The following is a 26,121-nucleotide window of genomic DNA, read 5'->3' on the forward strand; positions in this document are numbered from 1 at the left end:
ACAGCCTAAAGACATCTTATGAATCAATTAGAGAAACGCCAACACTAAGTTAGAAAACACTGAAACGAAATTAGAAACACGGGCAAAGGGCGCAGCTAATGATCATCAAAGGAAGAGATGCCTGGAAGAGCAAATGCAAATTCACCTAATCAAAGCAATATAAATGAAAAAGAAATATAATTGCCACAGACCAAGCTAGTTCCAGATATGTTAAGTCTGCTAACAATGGGAGGGCACAGTGGGCTGATAGAGTGTACAGTTGACCCTTGAAAGACAAGGGTTAGAACTGTGCGGATCCACTTATACGCAGATTTTTTCAATCAGTACGTATACTACTGAATGATGTTTCTCTTATGATTTTCTTAGTAACATTTTTCTCTACCTTACTTGTGAGACATAGTACATAATACATAGAACTTACAAATTATGTGTTAATCAACCGTTTAGGTAATCTGTAAGGCTTCTGGTGAACAGTTAAGTTTGGGGGACTCAAAGGGTGTATGTAGATTTTTGACTGTGTGTGGGACAGAGGTTGGCACACTAACCCCTGCACTGTTCAAGGGTCAACTGTAAACGGATTCGACGTTGGGAAGGCAGTGTTTGGTCATGTGTATCAAAAACCTTTTTAAATGTCTGTATCCTGTAGTGTGGTCATTTCATTTCTAGGAATTTACCCTGTAGAACTAATTAGAGCTAAACAAAAATTCACTTGACAAATATTTATTGAATGCCTACTATATCCTAGGTTCTAGGAGTTAGGAATGTTACAAAACTCCCTACTGTCTTGACTCATGTTCTAGTGAGGGGAAAAAGAGAATATAGAATTAGTAAATTATATAATTTATTAGAAAGTAAGTACTTTTGGGAAAATAAAAGAGGGAAGAAAGATGAGGAATGTGTGCGTCGGTGCACTGTTTGGGGTGTGGTGCAACCTGAAGACGTGGTTAGAAAAAGTCTCACTGAGAAGATGACATTTGAGAAAAGACCTGAGGTCATCGGGACTCAAGCCAAGCAGAAGAGTTTTCAAGGCAGAAGAAACAGAAAATGCAAGTAGGCCCTGGGTACGGAACACGCCTGAGGGCTCAAGATGTCCACGGAGGGGAGGAGTGGGTGAGGGTAGAGTAGAAGAGGGAGTATTTGGAGGGGAAGAGCCGGTTGTGGAGGGCCGTATAAGCTGATGCCATGACTTTGGCTTTTACCTTGAGTCAGATGGCAAGTGCTTATTGCGATATTCTTGACCCCTCTGTGTGTATTCTCAAGCCAGTGATTCTTTTTAAACAAAAGTAAGATCATGTCACTCCTCTCTCAAAACCCTCCAATGATGGCAATTGGGTTGTAATGATTGATTTGTTCAGTGTTGCTTTGAGTTTTTAATCCCTCCAAGTGTGTCAAAATTCTAATACTCTTTGAAAATGTGCTACTAACACTAAACAACGGAGAAGCCCTGGGTCGGTGTAACAGTTAAGAGCTTGAGCTTCACAGTTAAGGCCGGTCCGCCACTTATGAGCTTTCCACTTTCAAATCCTGGGCGTGCTTCGCAGACTCTGAATCTTAACTGTAAAAAAGAGGAAATATTGCCCACCTCACAGTGTTACAAAGATTAAATAAGATAATGAATTTTTTTTTCCAAAGTGAAGGGTGCCATGGGTGGTACATGAAGTGATTTTAAAAGGTACAAGGACCTGGCACTAAAGGATCCTCTTTGAGGTAAATGTGGTTTGAGGAGATGCAAAGGTTCCCTGGGAGGAGGAGGAGAACAGGATAATGTTTTGAGGCAAAAAGGAGGGACACAGACATGCAGGGGGAGCTTTCTCCTTCCTGACTGTGAGGAAGAGGATGTGGTGGCAGGAGCTGTGCCCGCTCTGCTATCTTGGGTGCACGATGTAAGGCGGCTAAGGACAGAAGTCCAACGTGCTGAGGGTGGTGGGGCAAAGGCTGGGGTTGAGCCTGGGCCCTCCATGACATCACTGAGCTGATGAGCTGATGAGAACAACTGATGCTAGGACTACCCTCCTCTAGACTTCCAAGGCGGCGGGGGGGGGGGGGGGGGGGAATGAATGGTCTTATGTGTGTATTTGTACCTATAGGTGATGGGCTCCAAGAACCACAGGCCAATGAATCTAGGGACTAGTTTAACCCCACATCCCTGGACCTCACCAGGTCTGCTAAAACATCCCCATGGGAGGGGCTTAAGAACCTGCATTTTACATTTCCCAGATGTACTGCTTTCCTATTGCTGCTGTAACTCACTGCCAAAAATTCAGTGGTTTAGAATGACACCAATTAATTCTCTTACAGCTTTAGAGATCTGAAGTTTGAAAGTACTGTGTTGACAGGGCTGCTTTCCTTCTGGAGGCTTCAAGGCAGAATGTGCTTCCTTGTCTTTTCCAGCTTCTAGAGGACATCTGCACTCTTTGGCTTGTAGCCCCTTCTTTTATCTTTAAAATGTATCATTCCAACCCCTGCTTCCGTCATTCCATTTCCTCCTGCTGTTGACCTTCTTGCCTCCTTCTTATAAGGATCCTTGTAATTACATGGAGCCCAGGCTAATAATTCAGGATAACCTCCGCATCTCAAAATCCTTAATTTAATGACATTGGCAAAGTCTCTTCTACCACATAAAGTAACATGGGAGGAGGACACTATTCTGACCACCCCAACAGTTGATTACAGGACCAGTAATCAAGGATTTAAGCTACTGTAGGCTTTTCTGTAACCTGCAAGTGAAAACATCTTAATAAATCACTTACTGGTAGTAAAAATTTAACCCAGTGGCTCTCAATGGGAACAGGGATAGGGGTGTGGAGGATGGGGAAAAGGATCAGGGAAAAGCTGTGCACATTAGTATCGTCTGGGATCTTTCCCCAAAATATATATACCTGGGTCCTCCTCAGACCTATGGGATTGGGATATCCAGGCAGAGACACCAGGCACGTACAGATGAACAAGCCTCCCCAGGCGATTCAGCTGCAAGCCCTGGCTAAAATCCTCTGACTGACCTCCAACTATGCATCAGTTTTCTTGTCTGTAAAATATAAAAATAATGTACGTCCTGCCTATCTCTTATGATCATGTGAGGACCGAGGGAGACAGTGTATGTGGAAGTATTTTATAATTGGTAACGAGATACTCAATTATCACTGGCTATTAGTAGAGGCAATTGATGCAGACAGTGAATGCTGGTGTTAGGCAAAACAATTCATCCAGTTACTTGGAACTAAAACAGCAAACAAAAATAAAGCCTGGAGAAAGAAGAAGAAGTCACAAAGCCCATGCACCGAACCTCACACATTACAAACACCATATATTCCCTGAGTGTTTATCTTAAAGATGATTTTTTTTGCCCCAAACCAAAAATTGCAAATGGAAATTAGAGGGGAGAATGGATAATAAGAGGCAAGCACATGATACCAGGAAAAAAAAAGCCTTAATGACTAGAAAAAGGGGAGTGATTAAAAAATGTTGGTATAAGAATTCAAACAATTTAGTAATCTGAGATCACTGAAAGTAGGGGCAAACAGCACCATGCCCCTCACTAGCCCTGCCCCGAGAATCTGTGTTCCAACAGGATACCGGAGCAATCTAAACGACCCCAAATCACGAAGGAAAGGTAGCATTATGCTCAATGCTCTCTGTGGAGAAAAATGTAATACCAACAACAACAACAGTAACATAGGTGAAGATTTTAATGGAATAAGCTTACATTAAAAAAGTTTGGGTGCTTAAAGAAACACTTCAAATATCTTTAAAATGTACATGTACAGAATGCCTGTTACGCTATATAAGTAATATCTCGCTGCAGAAACTATAGCTGTTGTAAATCCATACATATGATCTGCTGGTGTGAAGGAAGTCCTCGCATATCATAAAAGCTCAATAAATCTGTGTTGTTTGAGAGACTGGAACTGACATTGTCACCTTCATGGACGAAGGGTGGGGTTAAATCAGTCCATCTGCTGGCTGTGGAGTATAACAATGATAATACCACACCTTTCAGTCTATATAATTACTTAGTTAAACACTGTAAAGCACATTGGAATCATAATTTCATTTGTTCCACACTCCCTAAATCCTCAAGAATCAGCTACTACTGTTCTGTTTCACACCTGAGGAACTGAGGCTCAGAGAAAACTTTTTCAGGATGTCACAATACCCAAGCAGTAAAGCCCGGATTCAATATCCAGTTTTCATTTTCAAATTTACATTATTGCAAATATCAGACTCCACTTAACCATCTAAAGAAGACTGTTTGCCAAAATACATTTCTGCAAACAAACTCAGAGGGGATCTTTCAGGACGGTGACCTAGCTCACATCCGCCTATCCATCTATCTGCTCACCCATCTGACAATATGAATCAGAAAAAGTTTAATATATCTTCTAAAATATATCATATCTTTTTCTTTTTAATATGCCCTTACATAGGCTAAGTTTCTATCGATATAAAGAGCTTTAGCTCAGAGTAAAATTTTATGACTGAATCTTAAACACTTAAGTAAATAAAAAATACTAAGATAAAAGTGAGTAAACAAAATCATTAACTCTAAAAACAGAAAGCTCAAAATGTACTGATTTCACAAGTACCTGGGTGCTGTATAAAATGGTACAGTTATCCCATCGGTGTATTTCTCTTTTATTTATACTTCTAGTGGACTCTACTATGCTTCTGGGCAATTTCAACCCACATACATTGATGACACATCCAGAGCTGAAAATGCAGTGATTCACCAAGGCTGCCAATCGGGCAGCTCAGTGATGCGCCCATCAGATGTGAAGCTGCACTCTGTGTAATGCACATTCTCACTCCTCTGACCCCACCACGCACTCCAGCAAAGCGTATTCACCCACCTCCGACCCACCCTCCCACCTGAGGAAGGGCACACGCTGTGAAAACGAAGTAAATAAAAAAGGATTATATAAAGGCACCCTTAGTCAGAAATCATCTTTTCTACATTAACAGTGAAAAAGTCTTCATTATGAGTTAGGCCATTTTCTACCATTACCTTTTAGCTCTTTGCATAGGAACCAAAGTACAAAATATAGAGTATTTTGATATTATTTAACATGTAATTAAGCAAACTACAGTCAACATTTTCTGACATGCCTAAGAACACTAACTTTGGCGTCAAACATTCCTAGGACAAACCGTTCCAAGTTCCACCTTGACCCTGTGCAGGCTCTCTGACCTTAGGCAACTTGCTTAAGCTTCAATTCCGTCAATTGGAAAAAGCGGGCGGAACCAGGACCTGAGGCATAGTGTTACTGTGAGGTTAAATGAGATTATTTACGTGAAGGAGTTAGCACAATCTCTGAGAATGACAGCCAAAGGTAACTATTTTTGTTCTTAATAATTACTTAATTATATAATGTTCATTAAAGTCAGTATTATGCTGGTGGTCACTGGTGTTGGAAGGAGAAATCCCTTTCTCATCCCCAGCAGGCCTCGCCACTGCTGCCAACGGTACAGCATCTTACGTAAGGGCTTGGGGTACACACGGCAGCACACTAGAGATTAGACGGCGCTCCATTCACTTAAAGCATTAGGGCAGACTGAAGGACAGGAAAAAGATGTTTTTAGTGAATAAATTTCACCATCTGACTAGAATTCCAAATGCACTTCTGTCCTCACAATTCAATATAAAGCCAATCCCACTTTTTTTCTTTGCCCAACAAAGATTTACTAACTGTCTTGCATACTCTAGTCTAAGCTTGAGAAAAGATTTTCTCACAAATAACTGAGAGTGTCTGACGTTTGGATTCTTATTTATTTGTGATCCCTTCTTTCTTGCCTCTTTGCTTTAACTATATTCTGATGGGAAAATATGTACCTAACAAGTTACAATAAAGACTAGGAATGATCAACTACTTTCTTCAACGGTTTTAAAATACAAGTAACAGGAGTAATCTGAATGCCTCTTCCTACTTTCACTAATATAACTGGCCTACAATACTTCTTTTTCCACCTAAAAAATGGTAGCAATGCTTGGCAAGTGAACCCAAAGAAATGGAGAATGTACATAAAAATGTACAATAGAAAGCTCTGAAAAATGTTGGTGCTCATCACAAACACAAATACTTCCATTTGCCCATGCTTCTGCCCAGGTTGATGGATTATGGGCTTGAATTGTATATCAGGATTTACATTTGGCTATGAGCAAAGACATACTGACTAACAGTGGCTGAGTGACTATATACTTATTTTTTTCTCACATATGAGAAGCCTGAAATTAGGTCATCCAGGACTGCAAAGATGGTAGGTTGAAAGGTACTTGTTCCACCATCCTCACGGTGCTCAGGGTCATAAGAAGGCTGCTCTCCACCAGCTATTTCATCCACATTCCATGTAAGAGTAAAGTCAAAAACCTTGCTTTGATGAGGCTTTCCCCTTTCATTCAAGAAAGGATATCCTCCCCAGGGACATTTCACAGGCCAGAGCTAAGCTGGAATGGAGCCACCTCATCTATAAGGGTGTCAGAACACCAAGTATTTTAGCTTAGCTCAGAGCTACCCAAATAAAATCAGGGTTCCCTTAAAACTGAATGAATGAAAGAAGATTCTGGATAGATGGCTAAGTAGAAAGCACCAGGAATCTGTCTCTCCACCTAGGGAACAATTACACTGGCAGAATTTGCCTGATATAACTGTTTTGGAACTGTGGAGTCTTTCGAAGGCTTGCAAATTGGCATGGGGAGACTTCTATGGTAAATTGCAGTCAATTTCAGTCAATTTCAGCTCTTAACACAATAGCAGCTGCTCATTGTCTACCACTAACTGTGCACATGCTTCTGGAGGAAGACCCTTCCCTTCCAACTGAAGTGTCTTCCAGGTAACTTAAAGGGCCAGCACCATCCCCCACATTCATTTTTTACTTTCCCCCCTTCTGGGAACCAGACATCAAAAACTAGGACATTAAAAACTAACTGCAATAGACAGAGAAAGTAAGAAAGTGACCATGCACACTCAGAGAAAGGTTCAGAAAAGACCTGAGAAGGCCTTAAGCTTACACCTCAGGCTGAGACATAGAGACAGACTACAACAGTTAAAAAAGCAAAAGCAATACAAAAATCAACAACCCTGAGAAAGGTGGAGAATCTGATTTCTAAAGCTACCACATTATTAGATTCAATTGTTCAGTGTTCAACGACAATAACAAAAATTCACGAGGTATATAAAAGTTAAGGATGGCCCATTCAAAGAGAAAAAAATCTATAGAAATTGTCCTTGAAAAAGACCTAATAAAGATACAACAGACAGAGACTTGAGGTTTGAACAAAATGGAAATATCAATAAAGAGAGAAAACCTTAAAAGAAACCAAAAAGAAGTTCTGGAGCTGAAAAGTATAATAATTAAAATGAAAAATTCACTAGTTTCAATGGCATATTTGAGCAGAAGAAAGAATTGGGAAACTTGAAGATTGGACAATGGAAATTATTGAGTCTGAGGAACAGAAAGAGAAACAATAGAAGAAAAACAAACAGAGCCTATGGGACCTGTGGGACAACTGAACCAATATATCCATCATGGGAGTCCAAGAAGAAGAGAGAGAGAAAGGAGCAATGAGAGTATCTTAAGAAATAATGGCTGAAAACTCTCCAAGTTTTGTGAAAGACACAAACATCCAAGAAGCTCAAACAAACTCCATGTCATATGAACTCAAAGAGAGCCCTGCAATGAGACATATTATTAAAAAAAAACAAAAAAACTTTCTCCCTGACTGGTGTGGCTCAGTGGATTGAGTACTGGCCTGAAAGTGGAAAGAGCACTGTTTCGATTCCCAGTCAGGGCACATGCCTGGGTTGTGGGTTCGGTCCCCAGTCAGAGTGCATACAGGAGGCAACCGATTAATGTTTCTCTCTCACAAGGCTGTTTCTTTCCCTCTTCTTCTCTCCCTTCCCCTCACTCTAAAAATAAATAAATAAAATATTTTTTAAAAGCTAATATTATTATATAAATATTTTTAACTGCACTTTTTGTTTTCTACATAATTTAAGAGGAATAGATTTAAAGAAAAAACAATTATTGGTATAAAAACTGGTATGACTGTAATTTTGGTTTGTAACTCCAAATCTCGTTTTCTCTATGATTTAAGAGACTAATGTATTTAAAAAATTACTAATTTATGTTTTGGGACACACAATGTATACAGATGTAATTTTGTGACATCAACAACAAAAGGGGTTGAGATGGAGCTATAAAGGAGTATAATTTTTGTATGTTATTGAAGTTAGGTTGGTATACATTCAAATTAGAGTGTTATAACTTTAGGAGGTTAAATGTAATCACTATGGTAACCACAAAGAAAATAGATATACAATATACACAAAAAGAAATGAGAAGGGAATTTAAATATTTCACTACAAAAAATCAACTCAACACAAAAAAAGACAGTTAATACAGGATATGAGGGACAAAAATTCTCTAAGTCATACAGAAAACAAATATTACAATGGCAGAAGTAAGTCCCTTCTTGTTGTTAATCACTTTAAATCAGTTGCATTTCTATACATGAACAATCTGAAAAAAATTTCAAAAACAATTCCATTTACAATAGCCTCAAAAAGAATAAAAAAACTTAGAAATTAACTTAACCAAGGAGGTGAAATACTTGCACAATGGCAACTATAAAGCATTGCTGACAAAAATTAAAGAGGGCATAAATAAATGAAAATACCTCCCAAGACTTAATATTGTTAGTGTCAATATTACTCAAAGTGATCTACAGAATCAATGCAATCCCTATCAAAATCACAGTATTTTTATTTTTGCAGAAAGAGAAGAACCATCCTAAAATTCATATGGAATCTCAAGGGACTCTGAAACCATGTAATCTCAAAAAACAAGAACAAAACTGAAGGACTTATATACTTCCTGATTTGAAAATGTACTATAGAGCTACGGTAATCAAAATAGCGTGGTATTGGCATAAAGACAAACATATACACCAATGGAATAGAGAACACAGAAATAAATCTTTGCATGCATGCTCAAATGATTTTTGAAAAGAGTGCCAAAACCTTTCAATGGGGAAAGAACAGTCTATTCAACAAATGGTGCCAGGAAAACGGGATATCCACATGCAAAGAATGAAGCTGGACCCTTACCTAACACTATTTAAAAAAAAAAACAAAAAAAAAACCCCTCAACATAGATTAAGGATCTAAATGTAAGACCTAAAACAATAAAATTCTTGGTAAAAATAAATGACAAAAGCTTCACAACATTGGATTTGGCATTGATTTCTTGGATATAACACCAACGGTACAGGTAACAAAAGAAAAAATAGACAACTTGGACTTTATGAACAGTTTAAGATTTTATGCATCTAAAGATACCTTCAACAAAGAAAATATTTGCAAATCATATATGTGATAAAGGATTCATATGCACAATATACAGAGAACTCCTAACTCAACAACAAAAACATAAAACCTGAATCAAAAAGTGGGCAAAGGACTTGAACAAGCATTACTTCAAACAAGATATAAGTAAAATCAATAAGCAGAGAAAAAGATGCTCAACATCACTTATCATTAGGGTAATGCAAATCAAAACTACAATGAGATACCTTCTCACACCAATTAGGATGGCTAATAACAAAACAACAGAAAACAAGTGCTGGCAAAGACGTGGATATATTGGAACCCTTGTGCTCTGCTGGTGGGAATGTGAAATGGCATAGCCACTGTGGAAAACAGTATGGCAGTTCCTCATCTGGGTGTATATCCCCCTACCCCAAATTGAAAGCAGGGCCTCAAAGAGATATCTGTGTAGCCACATTCAGAGTGGCATTGTTCACAGTCGCTAAAATGTGAAAGTAACCCAAGTATCTATCAACAGATGAATGAATAAGCACATACATATACATACAAAGGAATATTACTCATCTTTAAAAATAAAGGAAATTCTGCAATATGCTACAATGTGGATGAACCTCCTCCATGGATGAGGACATTACGCTAAGTGAAATAAGGCAATCACAAAAAGACAAATACTGTATGATTCCAATTTTATAAAGTACTTTGAGTAGTCAAAACCCTGAAGAAGGAAAGTTGAATGGTGGCCACCAGGGGTTGGTGGTAAGGGAGAATGAGGAGTTATTGTTTAGCAGTAGAGTTTCAGTTTTACAAGACGAAAGGAATTACGAAGATGGGTGGTGGTGACAGCTGCACAACAACATGAATGTATTGAACATCACTGAACTATACGCTTAAAAATGGTTGAGACGTTAAATGGTGTATGTATGCTACCACCGGAATAACACAAAAACAAACAAAAAAAGCCAGAATGAGGGAACAGGGGGAAGAGATACAGCATAACTATAGAGCTATATTAATAGAATTTGCCATAAGTGGTAAGAGACTGCAGCTAAGATTTACGATTCATTGTGGGGAAAAATAATTAAAATGTCAAATGATTATTAACAATTGAAGTGATTGTATATGGATTGGTAATTAAAAATAATAACCATAATGACATCTTGGACTTACTCATAGAGCACTTTTTTCTACAGATCCCCATATGTTTTCTACACCTATTAACTTTTCTCACAAAGTTACATGAAAAATTTCCCAGAGAATATTTGCATAAGGTAAAGGAAAGAAATATAGAATATAAAACTACAGAATGATCCCTTGTGTCAAGTACTATGCTAAATGTGTTATATATGCTGCCTCATTTTCTCCTCCCAGCGTGAAGGATTCAGAAAGGTTAGGTAGGCTTTTAAAGTTGTTCATGAGAAATGCAGTCTGAATCTAGTTAGGTTCACCCAAACTGGGTGTGCTGAACCAAACGGACTCTTCATTAATCCAATACTCATCCCTTATCAAAGAGGTTTGTAAGCGTAGCCCTGGTAAGTAGTATGTACAGTGAAACAAAAGAAGTCTCAATATTTAGGTCAAATTGTTAGTGCTAGACCAAAAGAAGAGAGGACAAATAGAGGGAAGCGGGTGAGAGGCAGAGCTTTGATCACTATGAAACAATACCAAACATTTAGATGAAGTAAAACCATGTCACCTAAGGCATTATTCCCTTTAATTCAAATATAAGTTCACAGATGGGTAGCTTTGTCCCAGGGAAATTAAACTTTCAGAGAACATGTATACAGAATATATTTAAACTCGGTAGAATATCATATAGCCATTAATTAACATTATAATGTGTTCCTGAACATATGAAGTCTGTAACCAATTAGAAATTTTCCTTAAATCTTGAACCATTCTGAAGACTAAAAAAAAAAAAGGTAGTATTACAATATTATTACTAAACAAAATACTAAAAATAATAGGACATAATAACAGCTATTTTTCTCTGAGCACATATACAACTCCCACGGCTTTTAGAGAGCTTAGCACACACGCATTTGGAGGAAAAAGAGAAATACGTGTTAATGCCTCAGAACTATTAGAAGTGGTGCATTATCTTCCTAAGACTAAATAAGAAAAGTAGAGGTTGTTAGATTTACAGTTTTCAAATATGTACATGTCCAATCAATTATTTATTTTGTGTTAATTTTAAAATTTAAAAAATTACCCCACAGAAAATGGTTGCATCACTGATGGATTAGATCATAACACTCTTTCAGAAAAGCAAAGATAAGTTTAGTAAGTTTAAATAATATACTAAATAAAGGTTCCCTTTCTCAGCCAAGAAAACACGTGAGGTGAAGTCAAGTATGGGGAGTTCTGGAGTCAGTTTCATAATTACTTATGACACCACAAGTAGTTAGAGTAAAAACTCTTTACTCAAATTTTTTTAAATTCACAATTATGTGGTTGGGTACATATTCACTGCTAGCTTTGCAGATCATAAGGCCCCAAAAGCACATTTTTGTTTTGAGACCTTGGTCTTTCTACAAAGAAACATGGGTATGGTAGTGGTGGGAGAGGGGCCCTTAAAGGTGGAAGAGGCCTGGGAAGCTCATTCAAGACTTTCATTTTAAGATAGATAAATAAACAAACCAACAATATTACTGAGGAGTGTTTGCCTGGTTGCAATAATGAATACATTTCTTTTTACCGTGGTGTGTAAGTAGAGGGGGTTGACATGATTTTTTAGTTGTATATTACCAAAATGGGTTTGTAACACTTTTTGTTTGCTCTAAAACTAATTTAAAAAATTATTTAGCCCTGACTGGTGTGGCTCAGTTGGTTGGGCATCATCCCGCCAAGTGAAAGTTCGCTGGTTTGAGTCCTAGTCAGTGTATATGCCCGGGTCGTGGGTTTGGTCCCCTGTTGGGACACATACAAAAGGCAATCGATCAATCCAATGTTTCTCTCTCACATCAGTGTTTCTCTCCCTTTCTTTCTCCCTCCCTTCCCCTCTCTCAAAAAATAAATAAATACAATCTTTAAAAAAAAATTTTTAACTAAAACTTTTCCCCCCCAATAGACAAACACTTGGGCCCTCTAATGGCTTCCTACCAGTTGATTTCTAAAACCTGCAAACTGATTGGGTGACATTTAATCTCTGAGATTAAAATCACTTAGTGAATATTGTATTGTTCCACTGTTCTCACTGTCATTTTGGCATTTGGGGCCTCGCTCTGCTGCTTCTGCTGGCGCACTTACCGCTAATGAAACCTAGCCCAGGAGCAGCTGCCTGAATCTATGTCAAACCGCATCTGGCAGCCATCTATCTTCCAGCCATCTAAATTCACCTCTGAAATCATACAAAAGAGCGCAGAGCGCCCTGCAGCCGCACCAACACACCAGTCTTTGTTTCATCACGGCTGTAAAGCAATTTTAGACCTTTTTTTTTTTTTTGCCGCATATTTTAGAGTGGCAGCTTTTGAAAGCAATGGGGGAAAGTTTTGTTTTTTTTAATCGTGAGAATATCAAGTTTTAAAAATATCCTGCTAAATTTTGGTAGACCGTCATTAGCACAGTTTTGGCTGAAATAGTACATTTAAGGGCTTGCCAGTAGAGACATACTGGTGCCGACAGATCCCAGACAAGGAGGCGAGTCTGCTTAAAATTCTTGAGTTGTCACGGTTATTAAATATGCTCTGCCACAGAACCTTCCAGTAGTCAAGGTTTTCTCCGTATCAGCTCTGCTTAATTATCAAAAATGCTCGCTTTAGCAGGAAAATTATTTACATGTACATTCAGGAAACATTATTTTAAAGGACCATTGTATGAGAAAGGTTTTTCTGAATGGGGGGAAGGAGAGAGAGGGAGAGAGGGGAGGGAGGGGGAAAGACGGAGAGAGAGAGAATAGATAGATGATAGATTTTTTAAAAGATGAGCTCTTTTTCCAAAAATCATAATTAGTTGGATTACTCTAACAATCGACTCTTCTCCTGCCCTTCTGATGATAATGACCTTCATAAGAGGAGTTTTTCCACTGTAATGGCTAAGGTTTGAGCCATTAAGAAAGGAGTGTAACAAACATGTTCTACAGAATCTACAAATAAAGCCAAGCCACAGACGATGCCTTAAGCAAACTTAGTTGTTAGATCAGAAATAAGTGGAAAAAGGCTTTTTTTGCTCATTTGTTGATTTTATTTATATATATATATGTGTGTGTGTATATGTATTATATATATATATTCACATACATATATCATCAATTTCACTTTAGGCAGTGTTTTACCTGCATCCTATACTTTTTATATTGTGGAATTTACATTTACTATTCCAACCTTTTTAGAGTACACAGTGCAGTGGCATTAAGTACCTTTATACTGCTGTACAACCATCACCACTATCCATTTCCAGAACTTTTTCATCAACCCAAACAGAGACTCTGTATACATTAAACAGTAAATCTCCATTCCTTCCTGCCCCCAGCCTCTGATAACCTCTATTCTACATTCTGTGTTTAGGAATTTGATTTTTTAGGCGCTTTACGTAGGTAGAGTCATACAATATTTGTCTTTTGTGTCTGTCTTATTTCATTTAGTATGTTTTCCAGGTTCATCTATGTTGTTACATGTATTAATATTACATCTCTAAAAATGAGTAATATCCTATTATATATATACACTACATTTTCTTTATCCATTCCTCTGTTGATGGACATTCAGATTGCTTCTGCCTTTCAGCTACTGTGAATAATGCTGCTATGAACATTGGCATGTAAGTATCTGTTTGAGCTCCTGCTTTCAATTATTTTGGGTACAGATCTAGAAGTGGAATTGCTAGATCATATCTAGAACTTTTTGAGGAACTGAAGAGTAGCTTTTTAAAATAAATCTTCTAAAGCTTAATTTTGTCCTTGTAATGAGTCATAGATCAGTTTAATAATTAAAATTCTTCCTCTCTGCTGTATGGAGGTCATCAGTTCCCTCCACATTGCTAAATTCAATGGTCAATCTCAGTCCTTATCTTACCTGATCTACAAAGTTGATCAGCTGATCCTCCCTCTTCCTCCAAGACACACTGTTCATTTTGCTTTCACGATGCTACACTCTTGGTTTTCTTCTTCTCTCACTGGCCATATCTTCTCAGCCTCTCTTACTGGCTCCTCGCCCTCTCCCTGACCTCTAAAGGGTCTCTGGGGCTCAGTCTTTGGACTTCTTCACTATATGTACTCCTGAGCCTTTGGAGATCTCATCTAGCTTCATGGCTTTAAATATAATATAAATGTTGACAACTTGCAAATTTATATCTCCAGTCTGTATGTCTCTCCTCTGAAATGCATACTGGAACATCCAACTGCCTACTCAACATCTCCACTCAGATGTCCCCAACTCAACATGTGCTTCTCAACTTCCCCCTGCAGCTTCTTTTTCCATCTCAGTTAATGGCAATACCATTTGTTTGTTCGAGTCCCTGCTCCAAAGCCTTGGAGTCATCAATATTCCTCTTTCTTTCATACCCAACATCCAATCTGGCAGCGAATCCAGTTTTTCTGTCTTTAAAATCTAAATACAAACAATCACTTCTCATGACTCTCCTGCTACCACCCCAATCTGAATCACCATCACTTCTTGCCTGGAGTACTGAAACAGCTTCTGAAGTAAAAGCTTCCTTGCTTCTACCCCATTCTTCTACTGTCTATTCTCAATACAGCAGCCAGAGAAACCCTTTTGAAAATAAGTCAGGTCATGTCCCTCCTCCACTCACAACCCTCTAATGCCCCTCCATTTCAGTCAAAGCAGGACCCAAAGACTTTGTAACACTCTAGAAGGCTCTACAAGTGCTAGACTCTTGTTGTCTTTCTAACTTCTTCACCAAACTACTCTTTCCCAATACTGTCTTCACATCCTTGCTAGTCCTTGAACATGCTAGACACTCTTCCACCTCAAAGCCTTTACACTGGGTATTCCTTCTGCCTGGAGCTCTCTCCTTCCATATACCTACACGGGTTTTCTCCGACTTCCTTCAAGACTTTAAAAACAGAGTTTTTAAACCCTGTTTAAAATTGCAAATTACAACCCACTCACTCCTGCAGCCTTTTCCATATCCTCACCCCCTAAACACTGCTTAAAATTTTTTTCCATAGAACTTACCTCCTAATGTTAATTGTATAATTTATGCATTACATTTATTGTCTTCTGTGTCAGTTAAACTGTAAGCACCATGAAAAACGGGGATTTTCCCCTCCTATTTTGTTCACTGTTTTATTTCCAGCACTTAGAAGAATGTGTACAATAAGGTAGATGCTCAATAGATAGTTTTTAAATGAATTGGTCAACAGAAAAACACCATTTTGGGATATATTTTCAGTTACAAGTGCCTAATGGGGTTACATTCAAATGTGCAGCATCTCTCTTATGGCAACTCACAAAATTTTAAACATTTTTAAAGCATCTGCTATGAGTCAGGCACTATAATAGCTGCAGGTGAAATACACATACCCCTTCCCTTGTGAAGTTCACAGTACAATGGAGTTCTAAGGAGCTCACATTTTTTAAAACTTTTCATTTTCAGATAATTGTTTTTTATATGCAGTTGTCAAAAACAATACTGAGAGATATCATGTGCCCTTTCTCAGTTTCCTCCGAGGGTAACATTTTACAAAACTACCATATAGCACAAGTTATTGACATGGATACAGTCAAGATACAGAACTTTCCTGTCGTGGTACAAATCCCTTGTGTTGCCTTTTTACAGCCATACCCACTTCCCTCCCAGTCCCCTCCCCTTCCTTAACCTCTAGAAGCCATTAATCTCTTCTCGATTTCTATAATTTTGTCACTTCATGAATGTTATGTACTTGGGATCATGTAGTATGCAACCTTTGGGGATTGGTTTTTTTCACTCAGCATAATTCATCCAGGTAATGGCACATATCACTATTCAGTTCCTTTTTGTTGCTGACTAGTGCTGAACATGCCATAGTTTTACCATTCACTCATTGAAGGGTCTGAGTTGTTTCCAGTTTGGGGCTACTATGAATAAAGCTGCTATAAACATTTGTATATAGGTGTTTGTATGAACTTAAGCTTTTGTTTTTCTGGGATAAATGTTCAGATATGCAACTGCTGGGTTGTGTGGTAGTGCCATGTTTAGTTTTTAAAGAATCTGCCAAGTGGTTTTGCAAAGTGTCTGCAACATTTTACATTCCTACCAGCAATGTATCGATGACCCAGTTTCTCAGCATCTCATCAGCATTTGGTGTCATCATTATTTTTTTATTTAGCCATTCTGAGAGATACGTGTATATCTCATTGTGCCTTTAATTTGCATTTCCCTAATCTAATAATGTCAAACAGGTTTTTGCCATCTGTATATCCTCTTTGGTAAAATGTCTCTTTCATGTCTTTTGCCCATTTTTAATTGGATTTTTTTATTGTTTAGTTTTGAGAGTTCTTTGTATATTCTAGATCATCAGCTTTCAACCTTTTCCATCTCATGTCACACATAAACTAATTACTAAATTTCTGCGGCACACCAGAAAATATTTTTTGCTGATCTAACAAAAAATAGGTATAATTTTGATTCATTCACACAAATAGCTATTGATGTGTTGGTGGTCATTTTTTAAAATTTGACAATAAAGGAAAAGAGGTCAGTGCCCCTGACTAAATAGGTATTGCATGTTTAAAAAAATTTTGCAGCACACCAGGTGAAAATCGCTGTTCCAGATGCTAGCCCTTTGTCAGTATATGGTTTGCAAATATTTTCTCCCCGTCTGGAGCTTGTCTTTTCATCCTTTCAATACAATCTTTCAAAGAACAAACTTAACTTTGATGATCTAATTGTTCAATTCTTCCTTTTATGGATCATGCTTTTCATGTGTAATACAATTTATTTTGTAACAGAACTGAGTGTTAAATGAGTTAAGAGTTTGCCCAGGTTGAGAAAGGGGAAAGAACATTCAAGGCTAAAGAATGATAATGGCAACACTAGCTATGCCGTCAGCTGGCTTCAAAATGTGAGAATTGGAGAAGCCTTGTGGCAAGTCCATACTTACAACAATACTCCTGTACCCTCTACCGGATGGAAGGGATGGGGGGTAGTTGCTCTTATTTACCATTTGAAATATCAGGAGATTGGCTAACACAGACACTTTTTTAAAAAAACAAAGAAATTACTAATGCCATGCACTCTGAGACAATATATAATTCTAGATACCAGAAATGGAACACAGGAAGAATTTTCCTATACAAATAATGTGGTGGTAATTATCTAAGGTGAAGAGTATTGTGAGGAGAGGGGCCTCTCCTTTATTTGACATGATCATTTTTATAGGCTGTTCTACTGAAATGAATTTTCCAGATAACTGATGAAGCTTACCTCTTTCAGAGTGCCAAAATGTTTTTTCTTTTAACTACTATGGAAGACTGTGGATCGTTGTTACTAAATCTAGGTATTTTATTTTGTGGTAATGTTGTTAAATGAGCAATGCCTCAGAGCTATTAAAGTTCACAGGACTGGCTGCCGCTATACCAAATTCCTCTGAACAGCCTGCCTAGTTTTTGCCTCGGCTTTTTATGCATCTGTATTTGTTACTGGACATTCTGCTCTCAATTTTTGCAACTGTCAAGATGCCTGCTTCTCACTACCTCCTAATCTGCAGTGGTTTGGGAAGCCCTGTAACTAAGTCAATAAGAATTCTGTCTAAATTAAGAGTAATAGACTCCAAAGGAGGACGTGATTCTACTCACCTCTGAGTAAAATACATTAGTGCACGGCCATGTGACAGTTGATTTTAATGCTGTTGAAAACTTTGGGAAGAGGTTTCTGGCTTTCCCCAAATATATATTTCCCCTTTCTTCAGTAATAATTTTTAGCTGAGCCTATGAGTACTCAACCAAAAACTAAATTTCCTAGCCTCTTTTGTAGCTGAGTGTAGCCATGTGGCCATGTGACTATGTTCCGGCAAATGGGATATGAGCTGAAATGGCAGTTACAACTTCTGGGTTGTGCCCATCCACCCTGCCACTCCCTAACCCCCTCTCCGTTTCCCCTTTCCAATGGCTGCTTCAGTGGGTGTTGAGCCATCCTGGACAAAAGTAATGCTCCAGGAATAGTGGAGCAGTAAGATAGAAAGGGATGTAATAACAGTTCTAGCATATTTTTCCCCAATCTTTATCTGTTATATGTCTAAGTATCACTACTATTTTCAAGAGATGCAACAATATTCTTTTTTGAGGATTATCAGTTTGAAATTGTTCTATTTTGTTCTTTTCATTCCAAGAATGTAGTTTTAGAGAATGACAGTTCACCGGTCAAATTTATGCTTAACCAGAGAGATTTCAGAGGCTACTACACCAGTCAGTTGTTCTAAACTTTTTTTATGTTAAATATGAATTTTCCCCAAACTACTCTTAAGTCGTAAAGAGTTTCAAAACCTGTCGTAAACTACAAAGTTCAGTAAGGGTACAGGTACTCTAGTTAATGCTCAAAACAGGGAGGCCAGAGGTAAAGCAAGTATTATTAAATATGAAAGCAATCCTTATCAACACAAATTGAACCTTTTTTTTTCAATAAAATAGCTAGTCCAATATACTGTCTCATTCTATAAAGATACATCACTTCCAAATCACAGTGAAAGGAACTTGAATAGTTTACCTTTTTCTTCTGACTATGTATACCTTAGAGACACCTCAGTAAAAACTGGCATTGGACATGACAAAATGACATCTGCATAATGTAATGCTGTGGTGACAGTACCGAGATTGTTACAAACTGAGTAATAAACCGTTATTTCGTTATTATATAGAACATTGGTCCAATAACAAAATAGAGAACAGCAGCTGAAAATTTATCTCAGAGATAAAGTTAACCATTCTTTCTATTATTTTCTGCAGATAAGCCCCCTTTTTACATTGAAATCTAATAGCAATTAAAGTCAGGTATTTCTCCAAGCTACTGTATGAAGAGGATGCTGTAGGCCATCCCTGTTCAACATAGTACAACATAAGGACTCTTCTATTCACCAGTGCTGGCGCACTTCCAATATACCCAGCAATCATTTTATTTCTGTGCAGAAGGCTGGACAGAAATAAAGATCGGATATAAACACAGATACATATAAGCAGCAAGATTACAGTCAATAGACTCTAAAAATTGAAAATGGCGGACACAGTGAGGCTGGCCCACAGTACTCTTAATTAAAAATGAACAGCATGGATGAAACTGGAGAGCATTATGCTAAGTGAAATAAGCCAGGAAGTGAGGGACAAATACCATATGATCTCACCTTTAACTGGAACATAAGCAATAGAAGAAAAAAGCAAACAAAATATAACCAGAGACATTGAAGTTAAGAACAATCTAACAATAGCCAGGGCGGGGGTGGGGGGTGGGGGCGGGGACAGTGGGTAGAGGGGATTACAGGAACTACTATAAAGGACACATGGACAAAACCAAGGGGGAGGGTGGAGAGTGGGGAGGGAGGTGGGTTCACCTGGGGTGGGGTGGAGGGATGGGGAGAAAAGGCATACAACTGTAATTGAATAACAATAAAATAAAATAAAATAAAATAAAAATGAATTCTAAATTAAAATATATATATGCAGAACTTTCTGAGAGGAATATTGTGGGAAGTAGCCTCTGACATGGTCACATTTATTCCTGCCTCCTTATATTCATGTCCTCGTGAAATTCCCTTCCCTTCAGCAGAAGCTGACCTAGTGACTCACTTCCAACAAATAGATGCAGCGAACGTGGGATGTTGCTTTCAGAATTAGGTTTCAAAAAGTCTGTGGCTTCCATCACGCTCACCCTCTCTTGCTCGACTGCTCTGATGGCAGTCAGATGCCATGTTGTGAGCTACTCTAGACAGAGGCCCATAAACCAAGAGATTCCCTCCAACAGCCCTTGAGTACCCAGAAGGCAAAATAAGGAGCTTCCCAGACAAAAGGCGGCTAAAAGAATACACCTCCACCAAACCAGCACTACAAGGACTGCTTTAAGAAGAGGAATAAAAACAGTGAGAGAGAAAGGAACAAGGGTACAAAAGGAGGAAATGGCAATGAATAAGTACCTATCAATAATAACCTTAAATGTAAATGGATTAAATGCTCCAATCAAAAGACATAGAATAGCTGAATGGATAAGAAAACATGACCCACACAGATGTTGCCTGCAAGAGACCCACCTCAGAATAAAATACCTACACAGACTGAAAGTGAAGGGTTGGAAAAAAATACTCCAAGCAAATGGACAGGGAAAAAAAGCCGGGGTAGCAATACTTATATCTGACAAAATAGACTTCAAAACAAAGGCCATAAAAAAAGGCCCAGAAGGACACTTTATAATACTCAAGGGAAGAATTCATCAAGAAGACATAAACATTATAAACATATATGCACCCAACATAGGAGCACCCAAATATATAAGGAAAATCTTGGAAGACTTCAAAAAGATATAGATAGCAACACATACTAGGGGATTTTAACATCCCACTGTCAAAAATGGACAGATCTTCCAAACATAATATCAACAAGGATATTGCAACACTGAACAATGTCCTAGATCAAATGGACTTAACTGATATATAGAGAGCCTTTCATCCTGAAGAAGCAAAGTACACATTCTTTTCAAATGCACATAGAACATTTTCAAAGATAGACCACATGACAGGACACAAAACAAGCGTCAATAAATTCAAGAAAACTGAAATCATATCAAGCATCTTCTCAGACCACAAGGGCCTGAAACTAGAAACCAGCCTCAAGGAAAAAACTCAAAAACATTCAAACTCATGGATATTGAGTAGCATGCTATTAAACAATGAATGGGTTAAGAATGAGATAAAGGAAGAAATCAAAAAGTTTCTGGAAACAAATGAAAATAACTCACAACAGTCCAAAACTTATGGGACACAGTGAAGGCAGTCATAAGAGGGAAGTTCATAGCAATGCAAGTCTATCTAAATAAACACAGAAACATTTCAAATAAACAACCTAACCCTACATCTACAAGAACTGGAGGAAAAGAAACAAAGCCCAGAGAGAGTAGAAGGAATGAAATAACCAAGATCAGAGCAGAATTAAACAACATAGAGACTAAAATAATAATTCTAAGGATCAATAAATCCAGGAGCTGGTTCTTTGAAAAGATAACCAAAATTGACATACCTTTAAGCAGACTCATCAAGAAAAAAAAAGAGGACCCAAATAAACAAAATCAGGAATGAAAGAAGAGAGATTACAACTGATACCAGAGAAATACAAAGTATTGTAAGAAATTAGTATGAAGAACTATATGCCAAGAAGTTTGAAAACCTAGGTGAAATGGACACATTTCTAGAAAAATAAGATCTTCCAAAACTGAATGACCAAGAAGCAGAAAGCCTGAACACACTGATAACAGCTGACAAAATTGAAGCAGTTATCAAAAAACTCCCATCACACAAAAGCCCTGGACCAGATGGTTTCACAGGAGAATTTTACAAAACATTTAAGGAAGAGCTAACCCCAATACTTCTCAGACTATTCCAAAAAGTCCAAGAAGAGGAAAGACTCCCAAATTCTATTTATGAAGCCAGCATCATCCTAATCCTCAAACCAAACAAAGACACTACAAAGAAAGAAAACTACAGGTCAATATCACTGATGAACATAGACACTAAAATCCTCAACAAAGTACTGGCAAATCGCATCCAGAAATACATCAAAAAAATCATACACATAATCAAGTGGGATTCATCCTAGGGATGCAAGGATGGTACAATACTCACAAATTGATAAATGTACTATATCACATAAACAAAAGATAAAAATCACATGATCATATTAATAGATGCAGAAAAAGCATTTGATAAGGTACAGCACCCATTTATGATAAAAATGCTCAGCAAAGTGGGAGTAGAGGATGCATACCTCAACATAATAAAGGCCATATATGAAAAACCTACAGCCAACATCACACTGAACACACAAAAACTAAAAGCTTTCCCACTAAGATTAGGAACAAGACAAGGATGTCCGTTTTCACTACTTCTCTTCAACATGGTATTGGAAGTCCTAGCCACAGCAATTAGACAAGAAGAAGAAATAAAAGGCATCCGAATTGGAAAGGAAGAAGTAAAACTGTCATTGTTTGCAGATGACATGATAGTGTACATAGAAAATCCTATAGACTCCAAAAAACTATTCAACCTAGTAAGTGAATTTGGCAAAACAGCAGGATACAAAGTCAATATTCAGAAATCAAAGGCGTTTTTCTATACCAACAATGAAATATCAGAAACAGAAATCAGGAAAAAATCTCATTTGCTATAGCAACAAGAAAAATAAAGTACCTTGGAATAAACCTAACCAAGGAGGTAAAAGACCTGTACTCAGAAAACTACACAACAGTGAAGAAAGAAATTAAGGAAGACACAAATAAATGGAAGCATATACCATGTTCATGGATTAGAAGAATTAACATCATCAAAATGGCCATACTACCCAAAGCGATTTATAGATTCAATGCAATCCCTATTAAAGTACCCATGACATATTTCACAGGTATAGAACAAACATTTCAAAAATTTATATGGACCCATAAATGACCCTGAATAGCCGCAGCAATTTTGAGAAAGAACAACAAAGTAGGTGGAATCACCATACCTGACATCAAACTATATCACAAGGCCAGGGTAATCAAAACAGTCTGGTACTGGCATATGAACAGACACATAGATCAATGGAACAGAGTGGAGAGGCCAGAAATAAACCCACATTTCCATGGTCAATTAGTATTTGACAAAGGGAACATGAGGATATAATGGAGTAAAAATAGCCTCTTCAACAAATGGTGTTGGGACATCTGGGCAGTTACATGCAAAAAAATGAAACTGTACCATCAACTTACATGATACACAAAAATATACTCAAGATGGATAAAAGACTTATAAATATAAGTTGTGACACCATAAAAATCCTAGAGGAGAACAGAGGCAGGAAAATCTCAGATATTCCACCCAGCAATATTTCCACTGATATGTCCGCTAGAGCAAGGAACATAAAGAAAAGAATAAACAAATGGGACTTCATAAAAATTAAAAGCTTCTGCAAGGCTAAAGAAAACATTAACAAAAGGGAACTAGCCACGTGGGAAAATATATTTGTCAGTGATATCTCGGACAAGGGTTTGATCTCCAAAATATATAAAGAACTCACACGATTCCACACCAGGAAGACACAAAATCCAATTAAAAAATGGACAAAGGACCTGAACAGACACTTCTCCAGGGAGGACAAACAGAGGGCCCAGAGACATATGAAAGGATGCTCAGCATCACTAGCCATCAGAGAGATGCAAATTAAAACCACAATGAGATACCACTTCACACTGGTGAGAATGGCCATCATAAACAAATCATCAAACAACAAGTGTTGGAGAGGCTGTGAATAAAAGGGAACCCTAGTACTTTGTTGGTGGGAAAGCAGACTGGTGCAGCCAGTGTGGAACACAGTATGGAATTTCCTCAAAAAACTAAAAATGGAACTGCCTTTTGACCTGGCAATTCCACTGCTGGGATTATACCCTAAGAATCCTGAAACACTAATTCAAAAGAACCTATGCACCCCAATGTTCATAGCAGCACAATTTACAATAGCCAAGTGCTAGAAGCAGCCTAGGTGCCCATCAGTAAATGAGTGGATCAAAAAACTATGGTACATTTACACAATGGAATTCTATGCAGCAGAGAGAAAGAAGGAGCTCCTACCCTTAGTGACAGCATGGATGGAACTGGAGAGCATTATGCTAGGTGACGTAAGCCAGGCAATGAAAGACAAATACTATATGATCTCACGTATCAGTGGAACCTAACTATCAAACAAACAAGCAAGCAAAATATAACCAGAGACATTGAAATTAAGAACAAACTGACAGTAACCAGAGGGGAGGAGAGAAGGGGATAACGTGGGAAAGAAGGGAAAGGGTCATAAAGGAACATGTATAAAGGACCCATGGTCAAAGCCAAAAGGGGGTAGGATTGAGGGTGGTAGGTTGGGGTGGGCAGGGCTGGGGAAAGTGGTGGTGGGAAAATGGAGACAACTGTATTCGAACATTAATTAAAAAAAAAAGACAGTCTCTTATAGTGTAGAAGAAGAGACATATAAGCACAGGCATACGCTTTATTGTACTTTACAGATATTGCAGGGTTCGTTTTGTTTTGTTTTGGTTTTACAAATTGAGGATTTGTGGCGACCTTGTGTCGAGCAAGTCTATCAGTGGTGTTTTTTCAATAGCATTTGTTCACTTCGTGTCTGTGTCATATTTCAGTACTTCTAGCAGTATTTCACTTTTTCATTATTATATTTGTTCTGGTGATCTGTGATCAGTGGTTTTTGATGTTCCTTTTGTAATTGTTTTAGGGCACCATAAGCCATTCCCATATAAAAAAGTGAAATTAATTGACAAATATCGTGTGTGTTCTGAGTGCTCCACCAACTGGCTCTTCCCTATTCTCTCTTCCTTGCTGTGGGTCTTCCTATTGCCTGAGACACAACAACATTGAAAGCAGGCCAATTAATAGCCCTATAATGGCCTCTAAGCGCTCAAATGAAAGGAAGAGTTGCAAGTCTCTTTAAATCAAAAGTTAGAAATAATTAAGCTTAGTGAGGAAGGCATGCTGAAAGCTGAAACAGGCTGAAAGGTAGACCTCTTGTGCCAAACAGCCAAGTGAATATAAAGAAAAGTTCTTGAAGGAAGTTGAAAAGTGCTACTCCAGTAAACACAAAAATAATAAGAAAATGAAACAACTTTATTGCTGATACAGAGAAAGTTTTAGTAGCCTGGATAGAAGATCAAACCAGCCACAATATTCCCTTAAGCCAAAACCTAACCCAGAGCAAGGCCCTAACTGCCTTCATTTCTATAAAGGTTGAAAGAGGCAAGGAAGCATCAGAAGAAAAGCTGGAAGCTAGCAGAGGTGGGTTCATGAGGTTTAGGGAAATAAGCTGTCTTTATAACATAAAAGTACAAGGTGAAGCAGTAAGTGCTGTTGTGTAAACTGCAAGTTATCCAGAAGATCAAGCTATGACATGTATGAAGGTGGTTACACTAAACAACAGGTTTTCAGTGTGGATGAAACAGCCTTCTATTAGAAGATGCCATCTAGGACTTTCATAGCTACAGAGGGGGTCTCAATTCTTGGCCTCAAACTTTACAAACTTCACTTGACTCTCTTGTTAGGGGCTAATGCAGCTGGTAACTTTAAGTTGAAGCCAATGTTTATCTGTTGCTCCAAAAATCTTAGGGCTTTTAAGAATTATGCTAAATCTACCCTGCCTATGCTCTATAAATGGAATAACAAAGCCTGGGTGACAGCACATGCACTTACATGGTTTACTGAATATTTTAAGCCCACAGTTGAGTCCTACTGCTCAGGAAAAAAAAAAAAAAGATTCCTTTCAATATATTACTGCACCTGGACACCCAAGAGCTCTGATGAAGATGTACAATGAGATGGATGTTGTTTTTATGTAGGACAACACAACATTCATTCTTCAGCCATGGATCATGGAGTAATTTTGACTTTCAGGCCTTATTATTTAAGAATACATTTCAAAAGACTGTAGCTGTCATAATACTAATTCCTCTGATACTAATTCCTTGCCCAGTCCTCTGATAGATCTCGACAAGGTAAATTAAAAACCTTCTGGAAAGGATTCACCATTCTAGATGCTATTAAGAACATTTGTCATTCAAGTCAAAATGTCAGTATTAACAAGAGTTTGGAATAAGTTGACTCTAGCCCTCATGGATGACTTTGAGGGGTTCAAGATTT

The 26,121-nt window shown here is 37.9% G+C and overlaps 1 protein-coding gene and 1 pseudogene across 1 annotated transcript in view; both read right to left on the reverse strand.

Moving 5' to 3' along the window:
• SERTAD2 (SERTA domain containing 2) overlaps positions 1-26,121 on the reverse strand; it is a 121,729-nt gene that overhangs the window by 41,594 nt on the left and 54,014 nt on the right. The window lies entirely within an intron of this gene.
• Positions 19,257-20,154, reverse strand: LOC112298058 (protein kish-A pseudogene; annotated as a pseudogene).

Source organism: Desmodus rotundus, chromosome 5 (assembly GCF_022682495.2).
Source record: "Desmodus rotundus isolate HL8 chromosome 5, HLdesRot8A.1, whole genome shotgun sequence".
Taxonomy (NCBI): Eukaryota; Metazoa; Chordata; class Mammalia; order Chiroptera; family Phyllostomidae; genus Desmodus; species Desmodus rotundus.